The sequence below is a fragment of the Aythya marila genome (genome assembly GCF_965140915.1).
Source record: "Aythya marila genome assembly, chromosome: 1".
In the NCBI taxonomy this organism is placed as follows: Eukaryota; Metazoa; Chordata; class Aves; order Anseriformes; family Anatidae; genus Aythya; species Aythya marila.
This window is the reverse complement of record NC_139042.1, coordinates 94,075,778-94,096,047: the sequence shown is the minus strand read 5'-3', so window position 1 is coordinate 94,096,047 and position 20,270 is coordinate 94,075,778. Positions and strand designations below refer to the sequence as shown.

The 20,270-nt window shown below is 39.1% G+C and overlaps 1 protein-coding gene across 4 annotated transcripts in view; it reads right to left on the bottom strand.

The window, feature by feature from the left end:
* Positions 1-20,270, bottom strand: part of ERG (ETS transcription factor ERG) — a 148,162-nt gene that overhangs the window by 111,607 nt on the left and 16,285 nt on the right. The window lies entirely within an intron of this gene.

Below are 20,270 nucleotides of genomic sequence, written 5' to 3'. Positions count from 1 at the left end.
TTTCAGGAAAAAAAGTGATAGCGATAGAGTGACTGATAGATAGGTAGATAGAGAGACTGACACCGAGTTGCCGTTTGCCCCAGAAAGTGTCCTCATGATTTAAGGAAACCATGTATAAGCTATGGAGTTACACATTGCAATTAAAGATACCTCCATTTAGATCTTAATAAATTTCACCCTTGCTGCTTAAAGGATCTGTGTTTGTTCTCCTTCAAATCAATGAAAATCAAGTACTTAATTCTACAGCCTATTAGGGAAACCCCAACACATGCCAAATTCCCATTTCGATTGACCTTTCATACAGTTTTTTTCTGGTATTTGTGTGTGATCAAATGAGATACTGATGTCACGACTTTCAGCGAAGATATATCTTTCCACAGAGCTTAAATGTCTTCAAAAGCAATGGATACTTGTTTTGGTAAAAGCTAACTTTCATCAGCAGTGTTGTTCAGACTGAAGTCATATACATCAGCGGTGACATGCCTTTCAGTTCCCTTTTTCCCTTCCCTAGTAAATCCATGCCTGTCATGTTATTCAGTGGATTTATGGGATTCATATTTTAAGCTTTCAAAACATCATACACGGAATGTGGAAACTCCTAAATTTCATTCAAAGTGAACAGAAAAATATTTTGCACCCAGCACTTGATCATGTTTTCACAGTTCCTGTACTTTCACCGCAGCATTGCCATAAAGGTGCCTCACCACCAGCAAAGAATAAACACAAAGCCTTCTGAGGAATTGTGCCATGGTCTATTTCTGTCCCTCATGCCTTTGTTCAGCCTACAAGGAAGCACTGTGCCACTTGCCCCTACCCCATATCTCGGCTGACACAGGTTTCTGAAGAACGGTGGGCTACGTGCCACCTCCCAGCAGCACTGCACCCCCCACCCTGGGGCTTGTGCCCTGCTTCACTGGTTGCCATCTAGCATGATGGCAAGGACAGGGCATGCTAGACCCCACTCACCCAGCCCACTTGCAGCTCCCAGCACATTTGGGCTGGAAACACCTGAGGGTACCACAGGGAGTTCTGCCTCTCCCCAGCTCTGGCTGCCTGGGTGGTTCGCCCAAAAAGAGCAGGGTTTTGCGCTTAGGGAACATGTGTTGCACTCAGAGATGGGGGCTCCATTCTAGAAATGCCCTGTGGCACTCTGGGGAGGGAAACAAGCTTTTCTTTCAGAGCTCAGATTTGCTTGGAGGGGCCTGGGGATTAGGAGAAGTTGCTTGAACAATGCCAGGTTTATGCATATCCCACTTTTCCCCCAGAAAGATGGCTTATTTATAGGAGAGGAGATGACAGAGAGCATTTGCAAAACAGTTGCCAACTCTGCACCACACGGTATGGGAATCAAAGATGAGCAAAATTTAGCCACCATGAATTGGAAAGATGCTTATGCAACTGTTCTGGCCATTTGACTTTTTTCCCCATCCTGCTGTGCAGCGGTGATCCCCAAAAGGGGGAATTCTGCTTTAAGCTCAATCTTTGGCAGTGTATTCTTGTTTCTCTCCTGGACATTCATTCATGCCTACCCTATAGGGGGACATATTTTGCAAAAGGCGTGACTTCTGCCTTCTTGCTTTTGCAAATCATTGTTTAAAAAGCCGTGACAGTATTCCTTCCTTTTTCCAAACAGAAATATCATTTTAATTACTTCAGCTCCACCTTTACTGGCTGGAATTGGACACTTCCAGACATCTGGTACTAACTTTCTGAACCAGATGGTATTTATTGCCAGAACCTTCTCCACCCCCACCCCAAATTTCATGCTGGTCATGTTTGTGCTTGACAGTCTGTCACAGGGCTTGCACGTGGCGGCAGATTTTGCTCTGCATCCCCCGGCTAGCATGGCTCTAATTTTAAGAGTTCAAATGACACCAAACCTTGTTTTAGGGAGACATCTCTTTCCAGGGGACTAAAACAGGGAAATCATAACATAAACTGAAAGCTAAGCACTTGTTTGAGTGCTTTCTTGCATTAGGGCTTAGCCTAGGACGGATATTCATAGCCAAAGAGAATGTTTTCCAGCAGACTCTGGCATCACAAATTGTTGTCATTTACTCTCCTCTGGAGGTGTACATCCCATGACAGAAATGGAGGAAGGCCTCACAGCATCAGCCATGGTAAGGTAGGAAAGAACTAGAGATCGATGTGCTGGTGTTCCCATTGCACCCCAAGCAGGAGGGAACAGCGAGGCTGTCAGGTCTGCTGCCTTTCTGCACATGCAACTTGTAGTTTTGGAGTGATGTTAATACATCAAAGGGGTGCAGAATTATGTACAGCTCTAGAGTTTGCCAGATGTGATTACACTGTTTTTCCTCTTTATAGTCATATCGAAAGGATTAGACTTTTTAATGTACAATATACTGCCAAAGTACTCAGAGGCTGAATGTCCTCTCTGTCTGGGGAGCAGCATACAACCCTCTCTCCTGGATCTCCATGCCGGGGTTACCCCACCTCCTGACAGGTACTTCCCTGCTTGCAGATGGGAATGCAGGTCCTTTTCCTAACAATACTCACAAAAATAAATAAATAAATAAATAATAAAAATAAAAATAAAAATAAAAATAAAAATAAAAATAAAAAGCAGGTTAGGTTAACCTGGCCCAAAATGCTTCTCTGTGAAAGATGTAATGCTCAAAAATAAAGCCAAAGAGTGTGTACAGCACTGGGTATCAAAGGACTGTTTCATCAACAACAAACAGCACAACCAGAATGCTGGGCAAGATTCACAGTGTCATGAAAGCAAGGATGATACTAAATGGTTACCCCAGCACAGGCTGCACAAGAGAGAGCAGAGCCAAAGCGCCACTTGGGGGACAGTGTCTGTCTGACAAGATCCCTGTACCCATGCTTTTGAGGTGGTAAGGACCTGCACTTTACAATTTACACTTGTGTGAGTATAAGACAGAGGGAAAGGTTATGCACAGCGCACAGCACTGGAAATTTGCACGCACACACACACACACGTGCCGGCATGATGAATAGTACCGAGTGGCATTGCAGAGAATTTCTACCGGCATGACTTTAGGATGTTTACCATTACTCACAGGAGGTGAATCCGTCAACAGCTATGCAGACTATCCTGAGTGAGTGCCAGCAGGACTTTCATACCCTCCCCCCCACTGTCATGCAAGCTGTGCTTGTCACATACTTTATAAGAACTGATGTTTTTCAGCTGTTTGAGAATTTTTGCAATGTGCAACTCTATCCATTCCTGGATTGTTTTTTCAGGAAATCTCTCTCTGGGCATCTAGATCCTACCAGCACTGGTGAGATAGCATGTAAAAGAGAGAAAGACTGGGATATCCAAAAGGCATGTAAATCTGCATATCTCCTCATGGTGTTTAGGAATAATGCAAGTTACTACTGCCTTGCGTTAAAGCTTCCCTACTTAGGTAGGTGACTGACATATGTGTGCTTTTCAGCTTTTGTGGACACCTAAAGTTGTCACAGTAATATTGTGAGCTCTTGTAGAGCAAATCTGAGGCAAATTTAGGCTTGTTACACTTTAGAAACAGTGAACAGATCCAAGGAGCTCCAAGGACCAGAAACTGAAAACCAGTGTGAAGTCACTCTTAATACTAGTATGAAGAGAAGAGGTGAAATCCTCATTCACTGAAATAAACTGTACTTTTGTGACTGTCTAAGGCAGGCCAGAATTTTACCCCATTCAGTTTGTATATGCAAAACTCAGAAGCAGAAGATTAATACAGGCATGTGGAGAGGGAAAAGGCATGAGGAGCAAAACCCAGTCATATCTACCGAAGAAAAGCCTAGAACTGAAATCACAGGATGTTTATAATTCAGCAGTTGTAAACCAGGGCAGAATGTGTGAAATACAACTCTTCCAACCCAGGGACGATATTGACACTATGCTATTACACAGCAGAGCTGTATAACATAGGCTTAAAGCTTTTGTGTTTAGCTTGTGGTTGAGTATAACCACTTCAGTTTATTTTTGTTGCTTCATTTGTTGTGACCTCTCTGCATTCTAACAACCTCAACAATAAAACCCTGTGGAAAGATACTGCTACATTCAAGAAATGCTACTGTCAAGGCAATTCATCTACAGTCAGTACATATTTTCTGTTAGGATAAGACTTCATGACTGTGGGTGGATACTATGAACCAAAAAAAAATAAAAAAAATAAAAAAAAAATAAAAGGAAAAGAAAAAAAAAGGCAGTAAAGGACAAGATAACTAAAATATGAAAATAGGAAAAGATGTGCCCATCTGCATTTCTACAAATTTCTATACTTAACTAAAACTTTTTGTACTCATCTTGCCTTTGCAGGATTGCACCCACTAATGCTATTTCCCTCAGATAGGCCTTGGTACTGGTTGACTTGAAAGCAAATAGGATTTCTTTTGGCATCGCCAGCTCCCTGGTCCAGTGAATTGTGGCACCCTTGGAGACCCTGGGGTTGCAAGTGGCAAGGAGGGGAGACCCGTGCCTGTCATCAGCAGCTGTGGGCTCAGAGTGAGTTAAGCTGACCATGAAACCACAAGCTGAATATTACCGTAAGCGAGTCAGTAACTGAAGAATGAATCGCGTGTCACCACCTGTTTGTGAGGGCCCAGATGGCCAGGGTTTACAGTTAGCTCTGCACTAATAGCTGTACTCTAGGTCCTTCACGTCTGTGGGTGGAAATGGATGCGTTATCTGAAGGCATATCTTTGTCATCTATGTCTACGTCTGCCTCTCTTGGAGTTCATCGAAACTGAAGATGGATTTTGTTCTGGGATACAGAGCTCTTCTGCACACATTCCTAAGGAGTTAAACCATGAATTGGTAGTACAAGGAGTTATGTTTCTCATAATGAATGAACAGTGCTCTTTTTCTTGGAGAGGTCAGTCCACCTATGGGGAAAAGACAGTGAATGGTCCCCCATGCCTTTGCTGTGAATGTGGAGCCTATGGAGAAGGCACATTTCTACACTACCACCCAAAGATATCTGTACAGCTACTGCTTATCTTAAGTTTAACACATGATCTCAGGGGAGGATACAGCCCTAAATTAGCTCATTTACAGTAGGAACTTTAGACTACAGCCAAAAATATTTGTTTTTATTAGCACTCCCTATATAGTACGCCTTTGACCAATAACTTGTTTTATTTATTTTTTTGGCGAATTACCATGTTCTTATTCAAAGCCATAATGAGGATTATATATCAAAGTGGAATGCAGAGTAGCTATTCCTGAAACTCCCAACTGCGTATAAAAGAGTCTGGAATTCCCCAAACACTATCTCTTCAGTCCAGGCCACTTACAAATGTGGTTAACATGAATGAAGTAATATCTTTAGAAAGGAAGGAGACTTTTGAGTCACGTCTGACACATTTAACTGCATAAACCACTTTCCATAGCTCAAGGTTTTGACTGTCTATCGTAATACTATGCAGGGGTGTTTGATAATGATTTCTCCCTGATGCTTATCCTGTTACAGGATACTTAAACACATGCACAGGATACCAAGGGGACAGCAGAAAATGAATTCAAGACTTTATACTCTCCAAGTGGAAAACCACAGAGTTCACCAGAAAAGTTGCCAGATCAAATTCCTGCTCGATACACTTTGTTGCCTTTCAGTTTCGTGCTAGAGCTGTCCTGTCAGATTTTTGTGTTTAACTACTCAATCTCAACACAACTCCATGCATAGCTGAAGATGTCCACAAGTCAGCTTCACATGAACAAGACCCATAGCCACAAAGTAACCACCACACAATTTCTGTCTGCAGGTTGTAATTATGGACCTTAGTGCTCTACAGAAATACGACTTTGCAATGAAAAATAGAGCACTGTACAAAAGCCAGATGACATCAAAAGAGATATATAGTGACAAACAGTAACTTCTAATTTACATTCATTCCACTGTTAGGACCCAGGTCTGTTTCAAACATCTCAACCAACGCTCCACTTAAAATTACAGCTGTGGAAAGATATACACACTGTTATCAAATGAATTAATGAGAAATTATTTTGAGGCTGAGTCACAAGCTAAGTAAAACTAATATCTTCTGTGAAAAGATAAAATGAGGGTGCTTCAGAAAGTGAAATGACAAGATCCAGCTCAATAAGAACAAATTACAGAGCAATCTCTTGTGGTGCACGTTATCAGTTCCTTCAAGCTTTCCTTGGCTTCTGCCTCTTGCATTTCAAGGGTATTTTTTGGGGGAAGGATTTGAGCACAATGGCATTCTGCATACAATTCTGGTACCTTGATTTTCCAGGTCAGAAGTAGCTGTATGAAACTGAAGGGTAGATGATGTACATGAGATTAGCCTGGATGCTCTAGCTCCCTTCTAGTTGTCAGATACCTATGCCTCTATTTTTCTTTTGTTCACAGAAGATCTGTTTCTAATAAGCCCATGGAAATTGCTAGGTAAGAATCAATCTGTTCAGCACTGCTCACAGCGTTCAGATGACATATTAATTTTTCAAACATACTTAGGTATTTGGTACAAACTGATGGCATATACATAATAAGCAGAAAACAACAGTATTTCTCAAAGTCATAGAGAACTTTGTGAACACCTCACAGAGCTTTTGAGGATAGCTATTTGGCTAAATTTGCATAATGAGAAATGACATATACCATGCACTTTCAATAATTACTGAGTATTAAATGTGTGCATTATTTGCTGCACATTATTCACATGGTTCTGCCAAACCTACAATCATCCTGAATTGCTACAGTTAAAAACAATATCTAAAATCTGAAGAATATTAAATAAGATGTATGGGAGAAATAAAGTGTAATGCCACTTAGCTTGGAAATATATGAGCAAGAAATAAAAAATAGTTAATGCTTTCTCTGTTTTCCATAAATTTCCTCAGTTGTCATATTCAAGAAATGTATATGCTGTTCAGGAACAGAATGTACTGGCACTGAATTTTTTGCGTGAAAGTATTCACTTTGGGGATGCAAGAAATTTTTCAGTAATCTGCACTGGAAAGTTGTCCTCCCTTTTCTTCCCTTAGGTTTCTGGGGGATATTTCTTGTTCTAATGAGTAGTATTGCTTTTTTAATAAGCAATACTGTTTTGTTGTTCTTTCCTATGTGTATGCACTTGCTCTTGTTGGTGCAGGGTTATGCAAACAGGTGAGGCACTTCTGTGTGCTGGGGAATTTACCCATTAGACAACACCATTGGACACCTTATTTGAAGCTTTCACAGAGCATCAGTGGGAATAAATTTCTGTAGCTGCCCAGTCCCTACCTGTACATCCCAGTCATGATCTAACACCCACTCCTTCTGCTGTGGCACCTCCCTGCAATGCTCCCTGTGCTGAATTTGTCCCATTTGTGGGTGGGAGACATAAATCCCAGACAGATTCCCTCAGAGGAGTGCTGGGCCTTGAGGAACAGCAAAAATTGTATCAAGCACTAAATCAAGCTTGACAGAACTTTTCTGAAGCAAATCAAACCAAGAGCAGGCCACTGAAGTATTGTCAATCCCCATCATGGAGAACATTCACATAGAATCACAGAATCATGGAATGACACAGATTTGAACACATGCAAGCAATTTATTGTTTTATGGATTTAAGGTGTTCCAGGGAAAATGAAAAATGGCCCTCTATGTGGAAATTTTCCAGAAGAAGCTCAGACCTAGCGATGGACTGAAAGGGAAACAACACTGGACCAAGCAGTAGGATGAGGTGTCTAAAGCATGTTTCTCCAGCATAGCTTTATTTTCAGAGACATTCATGCCTGTTTCACTTCTACAGCCATGTACAGACATCCTCAGTAAAAGCAAAACAGGGGGATCAACTTATGGGATAACAACAGCAGAGGGAATGGATAAATCCTCAGCAAAGGGATAAGCAAAACATGACAGAGAGGGTGATGGAGAAGTGTGGATGACTCTTGACAATCGCCTGCAAGATTTCTACAGTTTTGAATCCCCACCCTGAGAATGGAAAAGTGGCTTCACTGGGAACAACATTAATCCAAATAACATGACTGGCAACACCATTTTTTTCTTAAACTATGCTTAAGAAGACAAAGTGCAAATACATGCCATGATGGTTCTTTAGCATATTAGTAAATTATGCCAGCTTCCAGAAGAAATGGTTATTAGACTAGAGAACAAAACTATGCAGAGTGTTTGAAATTCTCCAGACCATGTTTTCTTTATGTTTCTAAATGCTTTTTACTCTTCTTATATGTCCTTGGCATGAAATCTTTTTTTCTTTTTTTCTTTTTTTTTTTTTCCTATTGGTTTAATTTCTCTTTTTACTTGTGGAACTTTTATTTCAGATGTTGGAAATTAAAAATAAAAATTGGAACAGCTGTATAAACACGAGGTATTTAAGAAAGAAAGCGACTTTCAATGAGTGTTGACCTGCTTTGCAAAAAGTGCTTCAAAAGCATGTATCCGAAAGACTGGCACTTCTATTTGAATTTGAATCTTGCTTTATCAATAAAAATATTAATGCACTATAAAAATGGAAATATTATATATCCTTAGTAAGAAAGTACCTTCAAAGGGTATATCATCTTTAATAATGTTTTTATTTATGGCCTTCACAGCTTTGTTTTTATTTTTATTTCAAATTTATTTAAAGAATGCCTATAAATAGCTAATATTGACTGAGTGTATAATTTTAGTCTCATTTTTTCAGCATATGGATTTTGAAGTAGTTTGTTAGATGAAACATCGACTTGTCACTTGTGAAATTGTAACGTCTAAAGTTAAGTGCTTAGAAAAATAATGTTTTGAAGATATAAATGTATTTCCTAATAGTGAGTGTAAAGCTATAGCATAAAATTTACAACATGGTGTGGAACCTGTACCAAGCAAAGATACAAGCTTGACTCAGAAATATGAAGAAAGATATTTCACATGGAAAAGACATTCATTAAGCTCAGCTGAAAACTCCTAGTATGTTTATTTCTCTACACTGCACAGGAAATGTTTATATCCCACCTCATACACTATTTTAAAACAGAGTGAAGATGAATATATTTAGCTCACTGAGTCTGATTTCATAGCAGGTAAAAAGTGCAGCAGAAGCAGTGCATGGGGTTTTGCATTTGGCCAAGTTAAAAATCACAATATGTTTTACTTACAGCTGGAGAAGAAAAGCAATCACAGGGTTAAGGAAGGTTTAGCTCACTCCTGCGTGCTTTTCCAGCAGAACTTTGGAAGGCCCCAGCATGGCAAAGAGTTACATATGCAACCAACCACCTCTGCGCTTTGGAAGCGGTTCTTTCAGAGCAAATGGGACTGCTCTCAGTGTATAAAGACATGAATATGCCTTTGCAAGGATAAGGCTATAGTTATCTTCTTGTTTAGGATTAATTCAAAATCAGAACTTAACAGAAGAAATATGGCTTACAGTCCAGACTTTCAGTAGATGTAATAGGAAGTTTAGGAATGGAATACAGGAGGGTTTTCTTAAGCAGAGGGGCCCTTTATATTTAGTTATTCTGTAATTAGTTGTTTTTATTGACATAAGGCATACAGATGGGCTTATACATTGCTATAGAAATACGGCCAAAGTTTATTATCTTATTACATTTATTGCCATGCCTTCCATCAAGATGGTTCACAAAAGCACTTAACTAGCACAGGACCCAATCCCATTTATGTTAAAGTAAACAGCAAAATTACCACAGATTTCAGCCATGTAGAATCAGACTCCAACTGCTATGTGGGCATACACATGTGTTTCGCCCACTTCTGAAGGGGTTTGTGCCTGAAGGAAGTACCAACTTTGAATGGAGAATGCTGCCGTAGAAGTAGTTTGTTCCTAGAACTGGCAGAAACACATTGTAATTATAAAGGAGAAATTCAGATTGTCTCAGGAAGCCTGAATAATATCTCCCCTCTATGTAAATGGTAAGTTCAAGACCGGTAATGCTCAGGTATTTAAGAGCTGGCCCATTCACAATCCCCCAAACAATACTGGTATCCTCAGTACAGCTGAAGTAGTCACATGGCTCCTGTGCTTCTAGCAGCAGCTCATGGTCCTTGAAGGAGAAAACGGAAATACATGTAGGGAGATATATATCTAACATAATATAGTCCCAATGCATTATTAAGTACTTGGGCTGCTCTACATTGGTGAAAAGCCTGTTGAGGATGGTGTCTTTTATACTTGAGCCTACAGGGATCAGGCTCACTGGACTGGCAGCTGACATGGAAGCTGTGCATTCAGATTACCTTGTCAATATGGAGATCTATAGAAATTCAACCATGCTAGGTGAAAGCAATTAAGAGGTAAATTCATCTAAGTGTAGTAAATTGGTGTAGCCAAACTGCTTCTGCTACCTGAACTCATTTCTTCTCATTAAGACTAATAGTCAACACACAACACCAAATTGCTTGTAGACACAACTCAGGTGACCTACTAAGTCTCACAGGACTTTCATCACAGGAATTTAACACAGACTGTGTGTATCCCAGGTTGGCCATCCACTCTTTCTTTTGGTTCAGACATATGTTAGGATCTCTTGTAACAAAAGATCTAACCATAAACTGTTTAGCTCACAAGAAAACGTTCCTTCAATATTTTTATAATCTAATTTTTTTCTTTGTTTTGTCCTTCCAAAACAACAGATCTCATCTGCAATGATGAGAAATCGACATATTAAAAATTGTGAGATTATGATGATTCAAATCTGATTGTAGAGTCCAAGTTTAGAATGTACTTTCTACTTACCTCTTCACATTTATTTCCTCAGGGATGCAGCGTTAAGTGAGACCCATTAGCATTTTTTAATGCAACAAATAATTCCCTTTCATTTTTCCCTGCACTGCAAATTTTTGCAGCTCCCATTATGCCTAAGAACTGCTTACATTTTTTTGCAGTGTTTATGTCCAAAATATTCCTCATTTCAAAGTCTCCCTCCCATTACTGTGCTCAACAAGAATTGACAAATGTTTTGTCCAGAAATTATTCAAACTTTCAGAAGAAAAGCAGCAGTTTGTTTTTTTTTACGAAACTCTGCTGACTACTATGTGCTGATTCTGACCTATTCCAGTAACAATCAACAGTGCTTATGGCAATTTGAGCATACGACTTTTGTGTCAGCTACTAAGATGCTGTCAGTCTAAGTGGCCTATCTATTGGGACACCAAACACAACATTGTCCTGCGGTCTCCCATATGGTGAACTCCAGGTCCAGCATGGAGATCTAGCAAAGGAGAACCAATCCAGATGGCAAAACAACTGTGGTGTTGAACTGTGATTTTTAAACTGCTTCCTGGTTGACAGGAGCTTACATACAGGTTAGGCCAATGTTTACCTCTGGATCTTCATTTGCCCCTCAAGAAATCTTTCTTTCTCCTTTCCCTTGGAAGCACCCCTACAACATATCACAACTGTTTTGCTGCCACACTGAGTTAATCTCCCACTTCTAGAGCACACAAGGAAATCCCACCTCGTGTTGGGACAAGATGCTGAACATAGCAATGCCTCCTGACTCTACCACATCCTTGCAGCAACATCTCCATGTTTATGTGGTGGACTATGCATGAGGAGTGCATATGCATCTGGGGCAAGAGAATCACAGAACAAATGAAGTTGGATGGGAGCAAGTCATTTGGCCTCACTTCTGCTCAAAGCTGATTACAGCAGGTTGCTCAGAGCCTTGCCCAGTCAAGCTCTGAATATCTCCCAGGCCCGAATCACACTACTGCTCTGGTCATCTGTTTCAGTGTGTGGCAAAGTCAGGGTGTTTTTTTTTTATTGTTTTGTTTTGGTTTCCTTGTTTCTGGTCTTAATTTCCACTATGGCAGCTTACAACTGTTGTCTTTTGGCCTTTTGCTATATACCTCTGGGAAGAGTATATATGTATCTTCTTGGCACTTCTTTACTGGGTAGCTGAAGACCACCATGATTTTTTTTCTGTCTATTCTGCAAATTTTGGACCTTTTCCATTCATGCTTTTTATATTTTTCTCAGTGCTGCATTGGTTTGTTACAACAGTCAGACTGTACCCTAACTTTATTCAGTTTAATTCAAGAGGAGATTTAGTGTCTATCCATGTGGGTCCATTTGTAGCTATGCTGGTAAAGGGATGATACTGAGGAGATGAGAAACCCTTTAGATAGTGATTTAGGATATGTTTAATTTCTGAGGGTGAAATAGGCATTGTAGGCGTCTCTTGTGGACTACACTTTAAAGCACCTTTCTGCCATCTACCAGGGCAATAAAAATACCAGGCATGTGGCTGTTGTGGCCACATCATTTCTTCTAGCCACTGACTTGCTGTGTCACAACAAATATATTATCATAGTTTTACTAAGAATTCTAAGTCCCATAATGGCTTGAAAATTTGTACCAAAAATGTGTTCCTTTTTTTTTTTTTTTTTTTCCCAATTTGTATTCTATAAAATCACTAGCCATTAGAAAAAGCTGTATATTACAGCATTAACTTTTTTTTTTTTTTTTTTTGAACATGGTAGCATGTAGATTCAGATTTATTTTTTTTCTGACACTTCAGTCTTTCATTTCTTTAAAAGAATGTATTCCTAAGAGAAAAAATAAATAATAAATAAATAAATAAAAATTTGGAATTTCAAAGAATTTAACTGAGTGATTCAAACTATTTCCTTTAAATCTAGATCCCATTCCTTCCACTTTTTTATATGCCAGGTGTGTATAAATGTCAAATACCAGATCTAGAACAGCCATGACTGTGTTTTTTCAGTAGAATTGAAAAATTAAATTACTATTATTTCCATCCCAAGCTTTGACTCATTGTTGTTCAACCTGCTAATGAAATCTAGTTAGGATGAAAAAGAAACAAAGCTGTATTGTCACTTCCACTTTCTTTGATGCTTGCTGTTGTAGTATGCCATACTTTTTGAACTTGGAATTTACTTTTAGAATATTTCCAAGACTGGTTGTATAATATTTGTGTGCTTCATATTTGAGCACCTCAGACCCAGCAAAGAAAACCCTTGTGTAGCTAATGGACTCAATCTCTAACATGAACTACAAAGATCAAAGGCTCAGATCCTGCTCAGATCCTATTCATATTAGTGGGCTTCAAATCTGTCTCAAACTAATATGGAAATGAACACTGGAAAACACAGCACTCTGAAATTGATTGATACACCAAAAGAAGAGGAAAAAAAAAACCTATCACCTTAAAAAGACATGTTGCACGCAAAGCTAACTAAGATGGTGTTAGTCATGGGTATGAAGTTTTTTCTTTATGGCATACAGAAGTTGTATGAATTTCCTAAGGACTCAGTGGTACACATGAATTAGCTGTGATTAGAATTGGTGTTTTGACTGCCAAATTACTTCAGAATGACTCAGGATTTTCTCCAGACAATGTCACAACACCAAACATCCTACAAAATGACATCTATTTTTCCTCAAGTAACTGGTGTCAACATCTTTTTTTTGCTCTCCTTGAAGAAAGGCAGAAGAAGAGCTAGTATTTTCAGAAGGGTACAAAGTGCAATGATTTGAAAGTCTTCTCCCCATTTCTGAGATCTGTGGGGCAGTAAGGGACCCACATACTGTGATGTCACGGAGCCTGTTTTTACCTTCAATGAAAAAGTAATAACATGCTCCAGATACCTTCCCTTTTCCTCTGGCTACATATCATAGTCCTGATGGAGTATAATGGAGACAAAAAGCCCTCCACAGGGGTTCTGCAAAGCTCAGAGTAAGCAGGGCAAAGTGGTCAAGGGGTAAGGAACAATTAGGTCTATTTTATATTTGTGAAACAATTAGTCATAATTAGGCCAGTTTCACATTTGGAAAGGGGGAATAGCTTTAATTAGAGTGGAATTATGTCCCTTTGACAGACTTCAGAGGAAACTCTAATGGCAGGATGCAAACTATAAAGCCTGCCAGGCTTTTACAGCATTTAATAGCTTATGGAGCATATTGTAAGTATACAGGCCTTTCAGTATGTATAACAACCATCTGCAACAAAACCCCATGTCTCTGCTAGGATCAGAGTTACTAAAAAGGGGGGAAAAAAAGAATTTTTAAACAGCCACCAAATCCTCAGCTTGGCTCAAGCATCTTCATCGCTATATTTGGGCAGCTTCTCTCCCTAATCTAGAAACTTTTTTTAACTGTGAAATTCTTGCCACAGAATATAAAGGAAACATGAAGTGCCATGTAAGGAGATAAATGCTTCATGTCTAGCTACAAAGTATACTCTTTCATCTCAGTCATACTTTTGTTTAGCTATTAAGAAGAGGACTGGTCTGCATACGAACTTGCATTAAAATAAGTCAATTGAATTTAATTGATGCCTTCTGTTATTCACTCTGGGGCTAAAAATGGGCACTGGTCTCAACATAGAAGTTTCTTGGGAGCTGAAACTGTTCCGCAGCTTAGTTTTCATTGACTTCGCTTAAAAATCCTTCCACAGGAATAAAGAGCAAGTCTTTCACTGAGAACAGTGAAAACAGTGAAATTCCTGTAGAGTCCAAAGAACTGGCTCTGAAGCAGGACAATCCAACAACAGATATTTACCTAAAAATACAAGTCTATTTCCATCCTCTGAAGTCAAAATCAAATAGAGCATGTTGAAACCCTGCAGAGCAGAATACAGAACAATGTGGTATTGATGACGGGAATACTGCCGATATTTTTATTTCTTGGTGGGAAGTGCTCCAAGCAAGACACTTCTTTTTTAAATTTAGGGATGATGACTTCTTGAATTTTTTTTTGTTTGTTTTCAGGGGGAAAAAATGCAGCTTTCATCCATCCCTAACCATCACAACATTTGAACCAATTTTGCACAATAGTTTGGTTCTGAAAGGTTTTGTGAGAACTAAAACAAAAGGAAAAGCATCAGTATCATGGCTCTTCTCCCCAGTTTCATGAATCTCTCCCTGCTCCAGCAGTTCGTCAGATGCTGCTCTCACCTGGCACAGGGCTGGAGCAGGTTTTGGTCCAACCTGTGATGGAGTCACAGACTCTGACTCCTAGGAGCACATTCCAAGATCTGATGGGATATGCAAAGGCACAGTGGGTATTTTAACTGCTCCTTTTGACAATGTTATGTCGTACATAAATAATCAGAGAGTAACCATAGCAGAGACCGGTATGCATGTGTCCTACTTTCCACATGTTTCAACCATGTGGGCTAGAGTTTTTTTCACTCCAGGACCAAATTTTTTACTCAGAAAGACCCCCTCATACATAGGGGATTGAGGGAGACCCATCTGAAAACATCTTTAAATGGAAAGAATGGAGGATATCCTGAACAGGGAAGAGAGATCCCATTTCACATCTGCACTTTACTTAAATGATTGCAAGGATTTGAACTAAGGTCTGGATGTTCAGAGTTCCTTGAAAGTATGTTTCCATGGACCAGTGAGGGAGTCAAATTCATGAATTTTTGAGGACAACACAGAAAGAGCTCAGGGACAACACTTCTAATGGTTGGATTCACAGAAATGCTTAAGATGCATATAGAAGAAAAACTACATATCCTAAATGTTCTAAAACAGAATTTTGGACACCCACTCATTGTTCTGGAAGTCTGTGAAACTAATGAAAAGTCACTAAGTAAACATAACTAAAAGGATTGCCCATAAATATATTTACCCAAACTCTTTACCATAAAGAAAAGGAGGTTGTTAAAATAATTAAAAACAATAATTTGGGTTTAAGAAAAAGAACTCCTTACAGAGAATTACCTACCCCTATAACTGTGCTCTTTTCTCATCTCAACTATGGAAAAATTTGATTCTTTTAGTAACTAAACCTTCACTTATAGGACTACAGATTTAAACAATCACCTCACATTTACAAGCTTGTTGCAAATTAACACGTATGACACTCTCCAATCCAGCATGCTCTTCCCACATGCACTCATGTAAATTAACAGGTCAACAGTGCACTTATCTCATAGCTGTTATTTTCCATAATCACAGGGAAAATCATCCTAAGAGTAATTTCATAGGCAGATTCCCTTCTGAGCTAACACACCCTTAGGATACAGACTGTTTTTATAATCATCATGCAGAATGCAAATAAGGGGCAAAAGCTATGTATGAAACACTGTAGAGACAAGTAAGGAGACAATTTGTTTCTTAAAAAGTGTTCTTTACCAGAGAGAAGAAGAAGAGAAAATGGCAAAGCAAAAGGAGAATAATGCATTGGCGAGCTGTCATGTCAGAAAATAAAGGGAGATAACCAAATACCCTACTTTCTGCCAGTCTCCTCTTTACTATACCCTTTAGAATAGCATAACATCAGCATACACTGTCTCATTTGTCCAGTGTGTGCACACGTTATTAAAACCAGTATGACCTTTTAAATCCTCTCTTATCTTGGAAAACAGCTTTTACGTTATGGCAGGGACTTAGAAAGGGAGCACGGCAGACAGCATGACAGAAGTTACCATATAGCTCAGCACAGTAGAAAGGCAGCTCTGCACTACCTGCACATAGCAGGACATTTTTCTGCCTTATTAGAAAGAGCAGACCTTTTGAAAGAAAAGACAAACTTGCCTCTTGTTTGCCAACAGATAGTATATGTTCAGGTTGTTTCATCATTTTAACCCAAAACAATTGTTTTTTTCATAATTCTTTATATTGCCCAATATTCCCCTTTTCTATCAACATGGCCTTGATGTCTTGATACATCAACTTTGTTTGCATCTTGGAAATAAAACCATAGTGTTTTCTTTTGTTGAAAACACTCATGTTACTATCAATCAGCTATTCAGAATGCTCTTAATTCTTGCTTATTATTATTATTATAGCTAAAATAAATGAGATAGAGGCATTCCCTACTCATCTTTAATTTTCAAGAAAATAATGTCTCCTTGTCATTACACTTCAGTAGTGGTGAGATATCAAGAAGAGACAATGATACTTTATTTATTATTTATTTATTTATTTATTTATTTTCTCAGAACGTTCTTTCCCATGGCAGCAAGAAGCACAGGTGAGTGTTTTCTAAGTAGGCTAAGTAGTTTTGTTCATCCAGTCAAGGCACGAATGAGGCCAGATTTTAAACATCTGTTCAGCACCCATCTGCTAAAACACTCAGATTGGACAACAAGGAACACCCAAGTTCATTAGTTACTTTAAATAGCTTATTTAAACTTCATTAAAGAAAAATTATTCTAACCTACATTATTATGATGTACATAACACTTACCCACTTGCTTTACATAAACTTTAGTTTGAACGTAGATGTTATTTTTCTGGCATTTGGCATGGAACAGATCATGAAATAAAATCAGCAGCAACACGTAAAAATTGAGATTAACACATACAATCTTAAAGATGCAGGCTTTCTACTAATATAGTATACAACCTGAAGAAGTTGAAAGATTGACAGACCATAGACCATCATCTGGTCCCAATTTCTTTGCTACACATTTCTTCTAGCTAACACCTTGATATATAGCAGTCTCATTGGTATACTGAGGTCTTGCGTTACTGCAATGTGCCTGGATGGTTTCTGCGTGGTATGAAAACAAAACGTTGTCATGAAGTCCAGCCAAATATATGTTGGTAGGGGAAAATGAAGAATACATAATTTCCTCATTTTACATTCCTGTTCTCACATTTCCATCTGCCTGAGACTTTATCTCTTCTGCTCATCTTGGGAAAGCCACAGGGATGAAGAAAACAGAAGACTTAGTCAGGAGCAGGACTGGACTGTTAATCAGCAAAATAAATGAACCTATAAAACTCATATAACCTTTCAGGACATAAAGTAAAACTACTTTGGTGGTGACAGTTTAATTCTAACTACTCTCTGCCAAAGTTTCATTCTGGGTATGAATACACAGGTTGTCCAAAGGAGCAGCATATGCCCCTTCTTTCCTCATTTTGAGACACCTCTTTCAATGCACATAGTTCAAGATAAATCAGATGTTAAAGGAGATATTTATGATCTCCAGAACTCAATAAACTGCATTTACACTTATACTGCTTGTCTCTTTCTGGGCTGAAAAGACCATAAGACCTCATGTATAGTTGTATAAATAAATGAGTATATGAAATTTAGTAACAGGAGCTCTTGTGACTCATAGGAGTCTATGGAAAAATCCCCACTAATCTATTAATAATAAAGAATCTGTAATGCTAAAATTACAAACCCCAGCACGTCCCTTCTTCTTAGCATACCAGAGAGACTTTTTTTTTCTCTAGTAACAGTAGCATATTCAAGACAGCATAGACTTGACACAAGCCTAGCTCAAATTCTGCAGCCAGATACCTAGAATTACGAGCATTCCCCTGCATGATGTTGGATGTTCAGCAAAACTCTAAGCTCAGTGGAAAAAGCTAGTATTTCCAAATGAAGAAAGTCTGAAAGTGCCTAGTAGAATCAGTCAGTGTAGAATTCCTACTGTTACTGGACTGGCTATCAAATTGTCTTCATTTCTTGCTGCTCCTCAATTAAAAATTCAAAGAACTACAAACAGGTATTGAAGTGCAGAAGATACTAGAAGAAGCTGGAAACTCTGGCACAGGTGAAGGTGTTGCTGTTAGATTGATACCAACATTCAACTAGGAAATAATTTACAGTATTGACATTTTAGTCCATGATTAGGTTTCCCCACAGATAAATCAAGTACCTTCTGCTTCAAATAATTTTTTCCCATTCTACCTACAGAGATAGAGATGTTGCTGACTGGTTACAGTCACTTGGATTGCATTTCAAAGTTTTCTTTATAGGCACTGTGTCCAGGAAAGTTGTGATCGAGCAGCACAATTCTGATACAAGGTTTGATTTCTGGAGCAAACTACACAGCCCAGAAATCCAACAGTTCACAGAGAATGCACAAATGCATTCTGAACAGCACAGTTATTCACCCTTGCACTTAACTTTATCACAGAAAATCTGTGATTGTTTCCTATGTTCCACATTCTCCATCAAACTGTCTGTCTGTTCTCCATGCCTGAGCACTGATGGGACCATTGATTCTTGCCTGGACGGACCCTCATATTTACAGGTTCCTAAGCTGGACAAATAACATGTCATGGAAAATGCACATTATATTTCAGCTATCATTAAAGGAACAGCGCTGTGACTGGGAGGCCTAAATTCCTTTCTTCTTTTCTTTGTTAGTCTTTATGTATGTTTTACTTTTTATACAGTGCTTCAGGCATCACTTAACAAATGATAATCTCCCCACATACAGTCACAGTACAATAAACACAGCTAGGTGGAGAAGATTCGTTTAGCAAGGAAAATGCTGCGGATCCATTTTTAGCCCACTTCTTTAAGCAAAGAAGTGTGCATATCTGAGTGTCTCCTGACCTTTTCTTCCATCTGCTTAGGAATAATCACAGAATCACAGACTTTCCCATTTTTTTCCAAATTCTGCACAGGGTTGATAGACTTGAAAATACTATCTTTCTTAAAAGGTGAGAGAAAGCTAAAAAAGAGCACCCTTCATTGGACACCAGAGAGCCCACCCTGGGCAGCACTGCCAAAGGGGGCTGCTTGGCCTTACATTCAGAGGTAGCTGCTGGTGTGGCTGAGCTGGATGGCTAAAAACAAACAAACAAACAAACAAACAAACAAACAAACAAAACCAGTTTGTCCGTCTATGTAGAACAACCCCGTTCAGTTTGTCCGTCTATGTAGAACAACCCCTTTCTGCACCCACAGTCCTCCTGCCAGCTAGGACATACGCTTTCTAAGCCACAACATTGTGCAACCACATGAGTGCTACCTGCACGTGCTGGGGTTTTCGCCCGCAGGCTCACCTGAACTCTACCTACCTCAGTAGATAGAGTTGACAAATCACCAGTAGGTCGATAGATCACCAAATCTGGATTCCAGAGGAAAGTCCTGGACAGCATGTGTGTAACGTTAATCTCAGAAGCAGTTTCCTTCCTCGGCATGACTTCTCTCAGCAGCATTTTTTCCTTTTGTAAATGCCCATAAGATTATAGGCACCCTGTATCTGAATTAAACCCTGCAACTTCCTGGCACTGTATTCTGGAGGTGAAAAAGCCCCTTGTTGACTGCCACGGACATTCCTGATTTGAAAGAGTTGTTAAAACATCACCGATTTATTCAGGCAGGACATACAGTCACATCCAAAAAGACAGTGAGAAGTGCACCTTTTATTGAGGTGCAAGATGTACTCAGGTATCACTACAATATTAAAATACCTGATTTTGGTGAGTCACAGATTTTAACAGGTTAACAACAAAATCTAGCAGGCAGCCAAAGAAAGATGTTAAGTTCCTGGAGAACCTTAGGTTTAAGTATTCCTCACAGACAGATTCTTGATTTTTACCTAAATCTCAGTGTGGGAAGTGCCCCACATTGAATGCAAGTACCCTTTTTCCCAAAAGATC